General features: G+C 46.3%; 1 non-coding gene across 1 annotated transcript; it reads left to right on the plus strand.

Moving 5' to 3' along the window:
- The first annotated feature begins 259 nt into the window (after positions 1–259).
- Positions 260–332, plus strand: TRNAT-AGU (transfer RNA threonine (anticodon AGU)). The gene has a single exon. It is a non-coding gene; the product is annotated as a tRNA-Thr (tRNA).
- Positions 333–17,618: the final 17,286 nt, after the last annotated feature.

Below are 17,618 nucleotides of genomic sequence, written 5' to 3' on the forward strand. Positions count from 1 at the left end.
ATATCATTTGGAAAGTTTGTAAGCTTCCCAAGCTACTTAGTTAGGGAAAAGACAGCCACATATCTTGGTGTCCTTACAGGGGTGAGCTGAAGGAGGGTACAGCTTGGTTTGGATTGATGTGGTGTGCTGCTAGTTTTGTGACTCGGATGTTTGCGTTAGTGCAAATCCTGGAGCAGCACAATTTGGCAGCACAGGTTTTGTTTCACTCCAGAGGCAATTATTATATGGAATATTTGGAAATGAAAAGCTAATATTTAAAGGCTCCATAGCTCAGGGGTTAGAGCACTGGTCTAGTAAACCAGGGGTCGTGAGTTCAAATCTCACTGGAGCCTGGGGGCTCTGTACCTCCTACAAACACCTTCATCTTTCTGGGTTTTTTGTTTTCCCAAACTCTTGCTGGTGCCATTTTTGAGAGCACCCACTCAAGTCTGGGTGAAATAGAAACATCCTTTCATGCCTATACAAAATAACAGGCAACAAGAAGCAGAGAAAAGCAGCAGTGGTCAGAGTTAAATGCTTGAAAAAAAATACCTCAAAATATTTCTAATGTATAGCTCTCAGAGAGAGGAAATACCTAATAATGGGATTTAAAGTCTTCAGAATCCCACAGACATTGTGAAGCTCGTTGATGAACCAATCTGAAATGACTGCTTGATACTTACAGTCAGACCTGCTTCACCTCTTCATACTTCAGCACGACAATCAAATCCCATCTGCAGAGCTCAGCAGTTACAGTGCTGACTGAAAAAGTTGTAAATAGGGTTTGTGGAGGAATGTGGAGGGATAGTAACATTGATCATCAGAGCCCTGCTGGGCGCGGGGGGAAAGTTGTGACTTTTAAGAAAAATGTTAAAATACAGGAAATAACCTATTTTGCACCTTGCAATTCAGTGAATTGCAGCCCAGGTTCATGAGGCTGCACACTCTGCCATTGCACATGTCCTTTTTTGTTTTTTTGGTTTTTTTTTTGCTTATTTTCAAGTAGACTTCCTGTTTTGTTCCATCAAAATGATCCAAACCAGTGATGTAAAAGATTTCTGAAACTGAAAAGGGCCTTTTCCATTTGAGGGAAAGAAAGCTCAAAAGCCTGAAACATTTCTGTCTTGTGGAGGAGGACCTGGGGTGCCAGCAAGGACATGGCACATCCATCACTTCTCTTCATCTTTGTTTTGCCAAAACAGGGAGCACGTTACAGCTTTCGTGGGTTGATGTGTTTCGTCCACATGAGAGGTGACCTGCAGGGGTTTCCTAGCTTTCCTTTCTATGTATATAACAGTAAGGCTAAAGAAAGAGAAGTCAGCAGGGTTCCCATTAATCTGCAACTTAATAAGCTAGCACAAGTTATTGTTATTGTAACCCAAGATACTAGAAAATGGAAAGATGTCTTACTAAAAGTGAATTTGTTTCTAGACTGTTGTGGCTGTATATGTATTTATCCTGTCCCTTGTTTTAGTTATGTCTTTATTTTAGGCTCACAGAATCATAGAATGGTTTGGGTTGGAAGGGACCTTAAGGTGATCGAGTTCCAGTCCCTGCCATGGGCACAGGCACCTCACACTAGACCATGTCACCCAAGGCTTTGTCCAACCTGGCCTTGAACACTGCCAGGGATGGGGCAGCCACAGCTTCTCTGGGCACCCTCTGCCAGTGCCTCAGCACCCTCACAGGGAAGAACTTTTTCCTTAGATCTAACCTGAACTTCCCCTGTTTCAGTTTGAACCCATCACCCCTTGTCCTGTCGCTACAGTCCCTGATGAAGAGTCCCTCTCCAGCACCAAATTTTGCTTTCATATGACACTGATGAGCAATATCTAAAAAATCTTTATGGTTCAAGTTCACTTCAGTAATCGTACTCAGGGTTTCAGCTTAGCTGAGCCTGGCAGTGATGGAAATGGTCCTCTGAGAAATGAATGTCTTTCATTTCTGTGCAAAACTAACAAATGTTCAGGACATGTATTGCTGAATTCTTAATCTAGATGGTACCTAATATCAATGTAAAAACCCCTTTCTTTTGTAACCCCCCCTGCAATGAAGAGCACCAAACATACTGATGCTACTTGTTAAAAATGGGACTGATGCAAAGATCACTTTTAACAGTGGACGTTGGACCCTGCCCTAGCTAAATCCTTTTCTATCAATCACCCATCTTCTTTTTCACTGCTGAAAACAGGGCTTGTCAAAGATAGAGCTTGACAGGAGTGGCGAAGAGGGCAAAGTCATTTGTATCCGTACCCTGAAGCCCATGTAAATGCTGGAACCTGTGAAATGGAAATGCTACACACAGGTCAGAGGGGCAGGAAAGGTTGTATTGCTCTGCCACAAACAGTGGCACAAGGCTGGTGCACTTACGGGTTTACACAGGAAGAGCTCTCGCTTTTGAAAGTCATGACCTGCCCTAATCCAGATGTGGACAGTCCCTTATTGCTTTGCTTAGGGAGATCTGAAAGTATCTTCCTGTATATCCTAGAAAACTTGCTTGTTGTATTTTCCTGAAAACTCCAGAATGCCATTTCTATTTTTACAAACATTGTAGATGCTGTCGCATGCTTTTCATTCCTGGGTCTCCCTCCAAGGGTTGCATGCATCAAGCTGGACCAAGAAACTGTTTATTGTAGTATAAACAACATTGAACTTTGTGGCAGCCTGGATCATTGAAGTGCCCATGGTCATTCCCTGAATCCAAGGACCATGTTAGCAGAGCTGTATTTCTGCCTCTGGTCCAGTTCTAGTGAAGGCCACATATGCTTCAACTAATCCATGTGTTAAATCACATGGGAAACAGCCAATAAATAATTGAATCCAGGGAAAAAACTTGCAGCAAGAGCCAGTGAAAATGTTTTCCTGTTTGAGGAGCTTTTAGGCTTAGAAACACAATTCAGGCCAAAGTTAAAGTCTAACACACAAAATGGTGACATGGCAGCTAGTTAATTCACACACTGAAATTCATCAGCTGTGCAAAGGGGCCTTGGCACCTTGCTCAATTGGAGGCAGCTACACTGTGGATGTTGGCGGGAGGAAACCCGCATGCCGGTCTCGCAGTGCTTCTGCTGACATCTCTGTGAAAGCCAAGCTGGCATCTTTGAAAGAAATCAAATGCAAACCCTAGGGAAAAAATATTCACAACAGGTAGTTGGTGGAAAGCAAAAAAGAGAGAGAACGAGAAATGCTGGTATGTTCATCCACACTCTGCAGTGTGGATGAGAAACCAAGGTTTCTCTTTCGAATGCAGAGAAGTCAAGTTTCCTTCCTGACTAGAGGACAGACATTCTTCAGTAATAGCAACATGTACCTGTCTGCCAGGCTCAGGGAGCTCCATAGCATCCCCAGGGAGATCTATGCACAGCCTTGTCCATATCCAGCCAGTGGAGATTTCTCCATAGCCTTGATGCAGAATTTTTCCCAGGGAGATTGTCATCTCCTGGAGCCAGTGCAATCCCTACCTTCTTCTCCTGAACTATGTGGCTTGAAAAGAGCATTACCATAAACCCCAGTCATGCAAGCAGCTTTAATGACACCTTTCTGGCTTCCCAGAAAGGCTGACTGCAAAGACACCATGCACGAAAATGGGTCTGAATGTGGCCTTGGTGCTCCCCATGTCTGCCACATACTCAAGGTGGTGTTTTTGCAGAAGCATTGATAATCTTGATGACTTAATACTGACTGCCCATTGCTTTCAAATATACATGAGCCTCTTACAGCAGTCCTGGCAGCTGACAAAGGTCATCTCCATGCTGAAGGCAGGCACAGCAGCTCATAATCAAAGCTTCTGGCCAGTATCACCATGTTGCAAATATCTCTGTGTGAATAAGTGGAAAGGTTTACACCCAGACTGAAGGGCAAAGCCCCCAAACAGCAGTCCACAGGGGAGTAAGAGCACCCACAGCCAGGAACAGCACTGGCAACTTGTCTCAAAGCCATAGACTGATGGGGCAGATATTCAGGACTCTTCCTTAGGATCCAGTGTGATCTGTGCAAGACCCCGATTCCAGAACTGCTGCAGCATCCCAGGCTCTGACTTACTGTGGTGCTCACTCTTACAACTTCCATCCCTACAGAGCAGACTAGGAAACCCTGTCCCCTAAATGACAGGTCCCTCAGGGTTTAATACTGGCATTATAGTTCTCCTGGGCTCAATCAGTGAGATACCATTGATCTGATCAGAGCAGCTTGAATATGAGGTTTCCTTCCCAGCAAACATGCTCCTTCCTGTAGGCCATATCTCCATGAAGAAACCGGGGGGGGGGGGAGAAATAAGATTGGGTTTGTAACTGAAATTTAACCAAGCTAAATAAAGCCAACCACATCTGCTTTCACATAGGTGCCTTGCCATGCAAATAAGAAAAGCAGATGCAGGATGGGGATAGCCTCAGTCTGCTTTGAGGATGCAAGAGAGGAACAGAGGAGCTGCCCTAGTTTAGGAGACATAAGGAGTTTGTTGTGTTTGGTCTTGCAACAGGAAGGCTGAAAGTAGACACAACCAGCTCATATGAATGCCACAGAGTAAACAACTCTAAGGAGAAAGCGCACCAGCAGGTTGTGGAGGGGGTGGATAGCAGAGCTGGACTCCAGGAGCCAAGAGCTCTCACCCTGCCCTGTGTTCCTCAGTGATACGACCTTGTCTAAGTTAGCAGTGTCCTTTGTTGTGTGAATGCTGGTGTGTACCCATGTGTACTTTTATCAGTCTTTTAAGCAACTTCTTTCTCCAAATGTTTCTTCCATTTCCAGAAGCGGGAGGTAATGACTTTAGGCCTCCTTTCTCCACCATGGAGAGCTTGTGATGTACCTGTTGTACTTCCCCTGCCTGTTTGGGAAACAGTTCATTCCCTGTGCAGTGAGCCTAGTTTGAGAGCTTGGCTGCTCTAATAATGCTCATCTATTTATAGCCTTTTATAAATTGTTTCATGACAAAGCGTTTCTGCAAGAGATGCTCCTTGATTCTTGCAAGTTTGTAATGATTTTTCCCTTCCTGTGTTATTGAGAGTAGCTTTTGTGCTCATAAAAATTACTGTAATAAAAGCTATTTCATGTGTTCAGAGTAAATGATAGGGGCTTTAATAGGGTTTGGATGAAAGCTTAGAATTCATCTTTGTTTTCTTTCAATTCTTTTCAATCTTCTGGGTCAGATGAGCCTGGCTTATCCTGAAACTTGTAAGAGCAGAGCAGGGACGGAGTAAAATGATCTCGATGCCGTACAGCCTTGCCCATTGCTAGCAAAGCAGCTCAGTCTTCTGCCCAGAGTCTCTGATGGTGGCATGTTGCAAAGAGCAGAAGGGCAAAACCTGGAGGTGGCACTGTCTCTTCTTCATTTGCTCATTCCGTAAGTGTTACCAGATATGACAATCTAATTCTTTCTGTTAGGCCACCTATTAAATTTTGGTGGAATTGAAACAACTGTCCTGATGAAATACTCTCCAACGCTCTCCTCCCTCAGATCTCTGCACCATCATAGCTGGCACTACGTTTCTGTTGCCACTGTGAGCTGCACAGCTGCATCAGTTTTACTCCAGGAGAGGGTCTCCAGGTTTTCTCAATTCCCTGCAGTATTTTTAATCTGAAGCAGAGTTTTTCTCTGCTGGTTCCCTGTTCTACAGAGCTGATGGGGCAATGCCGAAGCAAAGGGAGAAGTCTTTCTATTTGTTGTCTCTGTGCCAAGGCTCAGACTTATCACAACTACCCCATCTGAAAACTACCCCGCAGGGAAAACTGGGCTGGGAGAGTTGATTCCTGAAGCTACAGCCATGCCATTGCTCTCTGCCAAACTGAGTGGGCCCTCATTAAGCAGTGGGCTGTGGTATTTCATTACTCAAGTTTCAGGTTCATACTTCTGTGGTTGTCCTCATCTTACCTGGTCACAGCTGTGTCTGCAGTTTATTTACAGTTAAAGGTTTCAGCAGTTCTCTGGTGGGCTCCAGCTTTACTGCTCCTCCCTGGTCAGTCCATAGCCCAACGCCACTTCTCTGCCTTTCCTCTTTCCTCATTTCCCAGTCTTTGCTTTTTTCCTTCTTGCTTTGATTCCCCCTTTCCTCGTATTCCCAGTTGGTGACCTATGCATCTCCATGGGCACTTCTAAGTGCCAGCTGGGATGTTCCCAGCATCCCAGCAGCCAGGAGACCTTGCTACTAGTGGATGTAGTGAAGTACATTTGAGTGCACTTCTACACTCAAGTGAGCTGTGTCTGGGACCACCAGGAGGCATTAGTCCTCCATCAAGGTGGTGGGGATACCTTCCTCATCTCCAAGGTCTGGTTCCCGCTTGGCTGTAGTGCCCAGCAGTGCCCGTCAAGTTAACCACAGTTAGAGAAGAGAGAAAGAGCATTACACCACTATCAAACCTGGTGTTTTGAAAGTCTAGCAAAGTTTGATCTGGCCTTTCTTGCGAATGCAAGTTCTGGGGCTCAATCAGTTACCATGAGAGGGCAGCACGTGGGCTTTCTGGAAGAGGTCCTGGGTATTGAGATTCCAGCAGAGATCCATCAGGCTCCCTGGAAAACATTGAACAAACCTACAGAGACTTCTTTTTCTTCAAGTTTCAGATGCAGTCACGCAGATGACAGCTCCCGACTGAACCCTGCCCACAGCTTCCCTTCGCAGTTGGGCTGTTTGCTTCTTTGTATGAGCAGTTTCACAAAAGGATCTCAAATTGCCAAGAAATTCTCCTGCTTCCGCTCGGGACGGGAGTGAATTGCATTTTGTTTTGTTTTCTCAGCTGTTGGAACCAAAGCGTGCAAGAATTTGTGGGGACCGGAGGGGGATTATGAGTCTGAGTCTCCAGTCGGGACTTTGGGTTTCCAAAACACCCACAGCTGTAATTCTCCAGCTCGTCACCAGTAACAAACCTGAACGATGAGGTCCACAGGACATTAGTGAGCCTGGTACTTGCTTCCTTTCTGGAGAGAGCCTTGTGCTTCCTTTCTCAGGAAGGCAGAGCAGCTTGAGGTGGATGGTGCTTTGATTTCACCTTGTTTCTCTCCTTCCCCTCTGCAGGAGTGAGAGCAGCAGGATCCAATTTGCAGGGAAGCAGCACAGGACTGAATAGTTCAGCATATGCTGTAGTGCAGAGAGTGCTTTCATAGAGCTGAACACAAACAAGCTGCTCTCTGTATTTGGATGCTTCTGGCTGGAAAGCAAAAGGGCAATTTCAATAGGCACTATACATCACATGGATGTCCATCTGAATCCTTCCAGGGGGTGGCACATTCACTTTTGAAGTGAAGCATGTTCTAGGAGTGAACTCTGGTGTTGTTTGTAGAGGTAATTTTCCTGGGAACCATACAAGAACTTCCTGATTCAAATACAATTGACTGTGATGACGCTGGTGGAAAGCAGCATAATTATATTGCCACTGGTGCTCTGCTGGGCATGTCAGATCCATCCCATAACCTGGAAAAGTTCATCCTATACCCAAACCCATGATAATGCGAGGGGTTGAGAACTTTAAGTATTGGTTTCAAGGAGTTCATTTTCTGCCATGGAATTTACGGTCTGATCATAAATGAAAGAGGATGACTATCCCCAAAGAGAACAGAATGAACCTCTTCAGGTGGTTTCATTGGCAATGAACTTTTTTCACCATAACTGGTTGTTTCGGTTAATTTTGGAATAAGCCATCAGAACTGAAACAAAAGCTGTTGGGTTTTCCTGTGTGGGATTCTCTGCTGACTTGTGCTGGCCCCGCAGCCAAATGTGATATTCCCCCTGGCATTTCAAAGTGTTAATGAAGTCCAGAGACGACCTCGACTCTTGTTCTGTATTTCATGGAACATTACTGGCAAATTCAGCCCCCTGGCCCCAGCCAAGCAGATGGCCAAAATGCAGCCTTGGCTCCATTTCAACCCCTTTTATAGCCTGAGGGCAGAACCTCAGCTGGCGTCACAGCTCAAGACACTACAACCATTTCCCTCAGCTGGAGATCTGCTTTTCTGGGTGCAATATTGTATATGCTGAGCCTGTACCCCAAGATAAATTTTATCCTCATTGCAGTCCTGAGTCCAGTCCTGGACCTAGTCCAAATGCTGGGCATTGTCCAGAATCACTTCTGCAGAACTATCCCCTATTAAGTTACTTTTTTCCATGCTGGATATTGCTGTGCCCCATAAACCCATCTGTTCCTTACACCATTAGATTTGATGGCGAGTGGGAAGGTGCTCCCATGGAAGCATCAGTGGGAGGACTCAGGCAGAATTCCTCCTGTCTTGCTGGACACTCTCTACCTTTCCCTAGGCACTGGGGCAAGGTCATGTCCTTTCTGCAAGGTGAGGTGTGAGTGTTGAAATTATATATTCTGATGGCAACTGGTGGTTTATGTCCTTTCCTTCTGGCCCCACTAATTTAAGCTACAGCCTGTTCTACAGCTTCTATTTTCTCCTGTACCATAGCTCTCCTTTGGGACATCAGAGTTTCAGAAGTAGGGAACTAATCTAAGACTGAGCTAGTGACTTGTACTAGAAATTGCTGCTTTTACATACTCCCCACCTAGAATACAAACAAATCTCCTTGGGGTCTCACAGGGGAAGGTGTTGGTTCCAGATGCAAAGATCACGAGCTGTTTATTAAGCTGCAAGCAGAAATATTTATTTGTCTGGAAACCAAAGGCAGGGATGAAGTTTCGGGTGCACCAGGCAAAGCAGGGGCAAATGGCACTCAGCTGGCACCTACCACTGTTTGCAAATGCTGGAGGTTTAGGTCAAGAAAACCCTGGTTATTTCTCACCTGGGCAGATGCTGGTGGCCACATTTGCAGACAGACAGTTTGGCAGTAAAGCTGCCTGAGACTCAGGGAATGCAAGGCAGTGAGTGACAGAGGTGAGGAGCTGAGGACCAATGGAATCATAGAATTCCACCTGGCTTGTGTTGGAAAGGACCTTAAAGCTTCTCCAGCTCCAACCCCTGCCACGGGCAGGGACACCTTCCACTGGAGCAGCTTGCTCCAAGCCCCTGTGTCCAACCTGGCCTTGAACACTGCCAGGGATGGGGCAGCCACAGCTTCTCTGGGCACCCTGTGCCAGCGCCTCAGCACCCTCACAGGGAAGAGCTTCTGCCTTAGATCCAACCTAAATCTTCCCTGTTTAAGTTTGAACCCATAGCCCCTTTTCTTAATCACTACAGATACTACCATGGTGTGATTTGTAAGCAGTCAAGCTGCAGAGTATTGCCAGACAGGAGCATCATGCCTGCACTTCTGACCCCCTGCAAGCAAGATGCTGATAGCTGTGCTCAACTGAGAATTGAGGCAACACCAAGATCTGGGTTCATGGGTTCATTTAGGAATTGAGATGCCGATTCAGAGGCTTGTATCAAATGTGTGCGGTGCAAAATCATGTAAAGTTTGGGACTGTAAACAGGCTGTCTTCTAGACCCCCACAGCATGTAGTGGTCTTAGAGGTGAACCTGCAGTAAACAGCAAGTCCAAGAGGCTGATTCAGCTTGAGCATCAAATGGAGAAGGGAGCAATACATGGGAAGACAGCTGTCCAGTAACTACCGTGCGTGTAGGGGTTTCTCTTCATTTTTGTGGTTTGTGACTCCTGAGCAGTGTCTTCACAGAACCGGTTCTGCTGGAAAGGTCTCACGTTTCCCTGCAGACCACAGAGAGTTCAGGTAGTTGGGATTTCATCCATTCACCTTCAGTTCGCCTCTTGCACCCCATTCCCAGCTCACAGCTAATGCTGAGCTAAAAGTGTTCAGGGATTCCAGGATGGAAGGAGTGGGCTCTGCACCTGCTTGTTCCCCACAAGCTTCCCATGCAACACTAGGATATTGGGAGTGAAGCATCACAGAAGGAAGCAAAATACAGCAGGATGGTGTGTTTCACAATAAGCTGATCGTAACTCAATTGCAGGAAGCAAGAAAATCAAAAGCAAAAGTGTTTCACTGAGCAAATCCAAAGTTATCCTGGTTGTAAAATTCTACATGTAGCAGGAGGTCTGTGGGAGCTGCAGCAGGTATCTTCAGGTATCTGCAGCCATGAAAACACAAAATGTGTAGCACAAACAACCACACTGAATTCAACACTCAAAGAATAATCAATTCAGCCTTCCAGAATAGTGTTTAAACTGCTTAAATCCTGTTACAGCAGTAAATGGATTCCCCAAGAACCTCATCTGTCTTCAGAGAAAGATCCAGCTGCCTAATCTGTAGGTGGTTATGGAAGAGGCACCCATGTGAAAATCCTTCCTAAGGCTGTGCAGGGGACAGCAGGAGCAGAGGAAAACAGCCCCATATCTTTACAAAACAAGCATGGGCATTGCTGGCCCCTTTCCCCTCGCACAGGGGAATGGAAACTGAGAATTCCCAGAAGTTTCCAGCTACACTCGGCAACTTGCAGCAACCTCACGAGAGAAGCGAGAGGTGAGCGAAGAAGGGCTGCAGCAGAAGCCCAGGGTCAGTGAGAGACCCAGCATGAGCTCTGGGCAGCACGGCTGGTGGAAGTCATGAGTAAGGTACCTGGAAGCCCTGTTTCCTGGCATTACAGCCCCAAAACCCCCTTGGGGGTGTTTCCTGCTCCTTGGCTATTCAGGTTCATGCAGCCACCTGCTGCCCTTCCCCGCATTGTGCTGGGCAGCGGATGGAGGATGTCACTGGCCAAGAATTCCTTAACTCGCAATAAAACTCCACCAGGCTTTCAGACCTGTAACAAGCTCCTTGCAGTTACAAAGGCAGAATAATGGGTGGAAGAGATTTTGCCAGGTGCATCCTGCAAGCCAGGAGATGTGCCAGAGCCAGGCGCGGGTGTAAGACCTGCACATGCAGGGCTGAAGCACCCCTGTGAAGGGAGCTCAGCAGGATCAGGACTCAGGTGTCAGAAGAGAGATGGCTGCTCTTGAGGCTTGTTCTGCAGGAGACTGACATGTTGTGATCCTTGAAGTAGGACCAGGGCCCTCCAGAGGTCCTTCCCAACCTTGGTCATTCAGAGGTGGTGTGATTCACTGGAGCAGATTCACCAGCAGCGAGGATCTGCCTAGTGCTATTTTTGCAAATCAGGAACTGTGTTTTTGTGACAGTGCAGCATCATCCAAATCTCATGGATTTACCCCAGGATTTCAATGTATGATCAAAAATCACTGAGCTATTTACCAAATCAGCCTACAAACTACCAAAATATTCTATTTCATTTTCTTTTTTGATTCTGAAACCTGTTCCTAAGTGCACATTTCCTCTGACCTAGAGTGATGGGCGTATGAACAGGTCACTCCAGCTGATCCTCCTCTGAACCCAAAAGCCTGTTTCTTCTCCTCTTACACATGCCCATGGGGTCCAACAGCATCTTCAGCAGCTCCTGCCTCCTCTTCTTGGAGTTCGGCCATAACCACTCCTGTCCTCTGCATTTATGATCCTGTCTTCTCCCCTCTCCCTCCCTGCAGCAGAGTGCGCAGCTGACGTGAAGAGCTGCAGGCAGCCAGCAGCTTTCCATCAACAACACACCGACCCATGGGCTGACCCTAGTCCAACTGCACCAGCAGATCCCTCCTCGCCAGCGCTGTCGGCAGCATCGGCTCACTGCATGGCAGGTGCTGGGATGGCTCCAACCATCCCATCGAGGCACAATGGAATGTGCCCAGCAGCTGCAGACGGGTCATGGAGAGGACACTTCGAGGCTCTATGAGATCCCAACTACGCGTATCAGTGCCAGACACCATTAGTGTCAGTTGACATTTCAGCTGCTGTTTTGGGTACCCATAGAAGTTGTTTTGCTCCCTGCACTTGGGACCCAGTCCTGCCCTTCACTGCGGTGTGGAGCTCCCTGCCCCATCAATCCCAGCACATGGAATAGCCTCTGTCCAGGCAGGAAGAAGTGGACACTGGAGATGCCCTTCTTTCTTCCATCCCTTCCTGGCAGTGCACCTTCTCTTCCCCAGAATCCTAGGGTGGGGGAGGATGGGGGAGGTTGTGCTGTCCATGGGGAGAAGGAAGGAAGCAGTTGCTCTGGGTAATCTTTCTTCTCTGAAACAGTCCACTAGTAAAGAGGAGTGAGAGGGAGAGCAACACGGGCACATGTACAGCTCCTTTTACAGGGCTGCAGCAAAGTATCAGATGGGATTTTGATGTCTTTTCAGATAACACTGTCTGATAAAACCGAGTGGGTTTGTCCAGTGCTGCCACAAGTGCAGTTTTAGGATGGGAAGGGCTTTGTCCGAGCAGTTCCACAAGAGGGAAAGAAGGACAAAAAGAGCAAATGGACTTGGACCAGTTCTTCCTATTTAGACTCATTTGTTACAGAAGTATCAGAAATGCTGGAAGCCGAAAAGCTTTAAAAAGAGGAGGTTATTGCCAAGGCTTATCCTTGCCTAAAAATGTTTGAACTTTTGCTCCAGAAGTCTCAGAATTATGTCAGGGTCCTCATTTTTTGCTAACTAAAAATATCCTCATAATGGAGAAAGAACCTTGCATAGAAACTATGATGTAAGAAGGAACCTGAAAACACAGAAACTGGAAGGTAAAGAAAAACCCAGGAACTGGTCTCTGAAGAGATGACACTGTATTAAAGCCAAATTATGATCTGGGGGAATGTGTCATGATTTTCAAACACACCCTGGTTGGCACAGTGGGCACTGACACCTCTTGCAGCTCCACACTGCAAGCTTGAAGTTCAGTCTTCGGAGCAAAAAGGTTTTTGCTTGGTTTCTTTTCATTTCCTTCATAGCAGGTATTCTGTGTCTTTAAAAACACCACTTTGAGGACTGCGTCCCTCCATCATACAGTTATGTAGGTGTTGGGGGTCTTTAGATATCCTGATTCTCCCTCCTCTTGTCTTGTAGGGCAGAACACCCTCATGCCCCCAGGTAGACGATGTCATCCCTATGAACCTATACACTGAGCTAGGGAGAAGCCTGTGCATTGCACTTCTATTCCCAGCCCTCCTTCAGGGCTCACTTCGGAGTTCTCTCTTCCAGCATATGACAACACCAAGCCGGAGGTGACCCATGGTGGGCCATGGTCGTGTCAGGGACCCACTGTCACAAACAGCATCTGGCATTTATAGTTCACTGAGTCTGGGGGCTGTGATACCCCAGAATGTGGCTCACGGAGCTTGTGCTGCTCAATTCACAGCCCTGCATCACCTTGTGCCCTAAACTGTTGGATTACATTTCCCTTGGGCACTGACCTTGTGAGGCAGCAGCGCTGAGAGCCCTGCACATCCCCATGGTGCTGCTGCAGGACTTCAAGCAGTTCCCTGCAGGCACTTCACAAAAACCTGCTGAAGAGCAAATAGAGGGCAGCTGCAGGCAGGACAAGGCATCCTGTGCTGAAAAAAAATGAGGCTTAGGAGGAACTGAGGGGATATCAGGAGTGGTATCTCTTCATTGAGATTCCTGTGCTCAGATGAAGTGAGCAGGGAAAGAAGTGAAACTCCACAGCAAGGAACCACCTTTTCATCCCTCCTGTCACATCTGCTTTGTCCCGTGAACAGCTGGCAGACAAGCCTCTCTTCACCTTCAGTGGTGCAACAGTGATGCCCTCCCAGCCCTGCTCTGCAGAGACCTTTGGGGAGGAGACAGAGCAGCAGGGAGCTGCGGAGCCTGTGCAAGGGTGATGTGGAGACTCCCGTATCCCCTTGTCCCTTCCTGCCCAGGCTGCCACAGGCTCCATCCCTGCTTGAGAGACCTGGCAGACACATGTGCATCCCTGCACAGAAACAGATCCATTTGCTCCCACCCAAGCACAGCAAAATGAGAATGAAGAGCTGAAGAGCTGACTTCAGAAACCACGTGGTAGAAATCTGTCCCCCACTATGACTGTGAACATCAACAGAGCTGCATTAAATACAACCGAATGGTGTCTGTGGGTGGTATTCTACATGCTCTCTTCTTAGGAGAAATGAGACCAAGCCAAATAAGTTATACCTGATTTAATACATAAATTATATGCAGCTAAAAAATATTTCAAATAATTGCAGGATTACATCTTTCTTTCTCCCCTCAAAAAAATCAGGTCACCAGCAAATGACAGCTCTGCTTTTTTCCTCTTTGCTGTCTATCATATCCCACCCAGGCAGAAACCAAGTGGCTCCAATGTGGGGGAAGAGCAGCAGCACCCACAAGCAGCCACTAACCCCCAGAGAGCTGGGGTTTCGCTGCAAACATACACATACCAAAGCTGTTGGGGGCTGGCAGGAGTGAGTGAAAAGAGAGTTTTATCTGTCAAACCATGGCACAGGGCCTGTTGATGCAGTGGAAAGGCCACAGACATGACCTGAGGCCAGCGACCTCTGTGGTATTTGTTCTTGTGTTAGATTGTAGTTCAGTAAAGGGAGCCAGGCGGGCTTTGAAGAGGGGTCATAATTTACATCCTTGCAAAACTGGTGAAAATCAACATCAGAAATGGCATTTCGCATCTCACACGTGCTCCTGCCTGCACTGGTACCCCCATGCTGTGATCCCGGCACAGGGATTGGTTCCCATCACACTGAGAGCCCCCCTTGAGCTGATGCTTGGGTGAGCCAGGGAAGGAGGAGCGAGGGACCCTCCCTGGCAAAGGCACAAGTTTTGACTGTAGATTTGGGCATGTCCCTGTGCAGAGGCTGAACCATCACAGGAACTGATGTGAAACCACAAACAGCCTCAGCTGCAGTAGCTGTAATGAGCTCTGAAGACAGGTTTGTTTTGTGTATGAAAGATAGTCCTCCTTGCAGCTCCAGCACTGGTCTCTGTATCACATCCATACAGGGAGAGCTCACCTCCAAGTCCCTTCCCTGGCACCAGATGGATGCAAGGACATCCAGTTTAGACCTCAAAGCCAAGATGAAGCTCTCCATGACTTTCTCTGTCTGTGTGTAATATCCACAAACTTTCTCCTTTGCTGTTTTCCTTTTATTTAGTCAATTTAGCTTAGGGTAAGATTACAGTTGACATTATGACTAAAATTGTAGATCAGGATTAGGGATCACAGTTGGAGTTAATCTGGGTTAGGATAAAGATGTCAGTTTAGGGTTTTTTGACTTTTAAGGTTAAAATATACAATTAGGTTTTTCTTTGTCAGTTTAGATTCATTTTAGGGTTATATCTATGGTGATGATTAAACTCAAAAGACAGGTTTTCTATTTCAGGAGATAATTTCCATTGGGTTGGAATTAAATTTGAAATAATATGAAGGATTAGTCTGGTATTAAGGTTCAAACTTGAAATACATCACAGAATGGTTTGGGTTGGAAAGGACTTTCAGATCATCTAGCTCCAGTCCCCTGCCATGGGCAGGGATGCCTTACACTAGACCCAAGGCTCAAAGGTTAGATATGATCAACCATAGCATTATAGTAGATTACAGTTAAACATAAACTGGGGCTGATTTAGGAGTTCAGTTTGAATTTAATTATAATTAGGACTGTTATTTGGCATAAACGCTGATTCCTGATCAGGGGAGACAGAAGGATGTGCATCCGTGTCTCATGCTCTCTGAGCTGCATTTCCAGCTGATGCTGCTGTTTATGTGCTTATCGTGGTGGGGGAGCCGAAGCCCCTCTGCCAGCAATTTCTATCCAGTATGCGGCACAGGATCTTCCAAATCCATGTGCTCATGAAGGGGGATGTTGCTCCCCTACCCCACTGGCAGCAGTATCCCCATCTGGAATGCTCCTTGCCCAGGAGTATGTCTCCCAGTGGTGGGAGACAACCAGACATGATGAGCATCCTGATCTAGTTGAAGATGCTTATTTCAGGGGGATTGGACTGGATGAGCTTTAAAGGTCCCTTCCAACCCAAACCATTCTGTGATTCTATGAGAAGGACCAGATGATCTCCTCGGTCTCCAGCCCAACACCCTGCTGAGGATACAGGGTCCTGTAAGGAAGCCTCCTCCCCACCCCAGCACTCAGGCAATGCTCCTCAGAGGGTCCCCAGCCAGATGACATGCTCCTAGCACACACTGTGTCCCTTCTTGTGGAAACCAAAAGAGAACCCCAAAGCCAAATAAGAGAGTTTATGCACACCTAAAATTCATGGCTTAAATCCAGGAGCTGCTGGTTGTTACTGTAGAGAGCCTCAGAATTATGACTCCCTGATGCCACCAGGCCAGAAGCAGTTTAGAGTTCTGCTGGATGTCAGATTACAAATACAGATGCTGCTTTGGTTGCAATCCATATTTTTGTTTTATGAGCACACAAAATATAGATGAAGTGGGTTTATTTCTAACATGTTGATGCTCCCCCAGGTTTCCAGCTATTCAAAGCAAGTCAGCAGGAATACCTGATCATTTAAATCTGTTTTCCGTTCTATGCTTAAACCTTTATGAATAAAACCTACGATAGTTATTTAGAAATAACTCTATTCCATATATAACTACAACTTCTCTGTGCAGAAAACCCTCTTGAAGTTTATCAGTGCTATTTTATTCAGTTGAAGGTAAAGCATGGAAGAGAAGACTCAGTCGGCTCTGTATTACTGTGGATGTTGGTTTTTTTTGTACTTTACAGGATGCATTTTCTGTCAGAAATTGTAAAATATTAATCAAACAAACAGAAAACAGTACAGAAACTACAACTTGAAACGAACGTGATTTCACAGCAACACTAAATCCATAATGGCATCTTCCCCATCTTTTTTCTGTCAACTATGCCACCTAAATGCTTCATTTACAGAAGGTTTGCTTTTGTTTTGCTATTTCTTGACATTTTATTGTCTCAGTTGCATTGAAATGAGAACAAAGGAGAGAAACTCTCTGTGAATAACAAAGTTAAGAAGCAATTAGCCAGTAGAAATCATAGTACGTGATCATGCGATTAAAGTATGTGACAATTCACATGCACAAGAGGGAAGAGTTACACTTCGGTAGATAATGTTTGAGCCAGTGTATCACATATAATACTTGTCATACTCATTGCACAGACTGTGATTCTTATAGCCTGAGGGAAATACAAGGTGGGAGGTTGCCATCTCCCCCCCCATATCTCACTACCCAAACTGTTTGCCCCATCTGTCCGAAGGAAAGCCACCCAAGTTACATTGGGTTCCACCAGAAATGAGTGCTGAATGAACACACAGGCTGTGTTTTGTGCTCGCCTGTTGTCAGAAGTCCCTAAGAACTTACATTGGATCCACTGGGCAGTGCTGAAAGAATCTGATGGGAGAAAATCAATTCAGAGTTTCTGGGGTGGTTCAGTCTTATGAGAACTACAGACTGAGAGAGGAAGTAAACCCAGACTGATTCCCACTGCAAAGCAAGCTCCTGAGCAGGGATGCTCAGCATTGCACATCCCAAATTCCCACCAATGGCTCCTGATAGATCACGGTAAGGGTAGGAGGCATCGAGGAGAGAAACTGCCAATGCTCTGCTGGGTGAACAGTGTTTGGAAGGAGACCTGCAGATACTGCCAGGAGACCTGGGGCACGTGCAGAGCTTGGGAGGGCTGCAGAGAGGTTTCTAAGTGGACAGGTGAAAGTAAGGTATTATGAGGTATGCAGAGAATAGCATTAGGCAAAATGGATTCCATCCCAGACATCTGAACTCCTGCTTCCACAAAGCACCAGATTGGAAAGTGTGGGGGGTTGTGGAAAAAAAACTGTGGAAAAGGAAATTTGAAGTGATGGGGTTTATTATTTTATTTGAAAACAAACCCACAAATTCCAATGTTTTAACAGCAATTTGACTGCTCTGAGACCAAAAATATGTTTTATTGAACTCCAAGGCTA

Source organism: Pezoporus occidentalis, unplaced genomic scaffold (assembly GCF_034315485.1).
Source record: "Pezoporus occidentalis ecotype Australia unplaced genomic scaffold, CSIRO_AGI_Poc_V1 ctg187, whole genome shotgun sequence".
Lineage (NCBI taxonomy): Eukaryota > Metazoa > Chordata > Aves > Psittaciformes > Psittacidae > Pezoporus > Pezoporus occidentalis.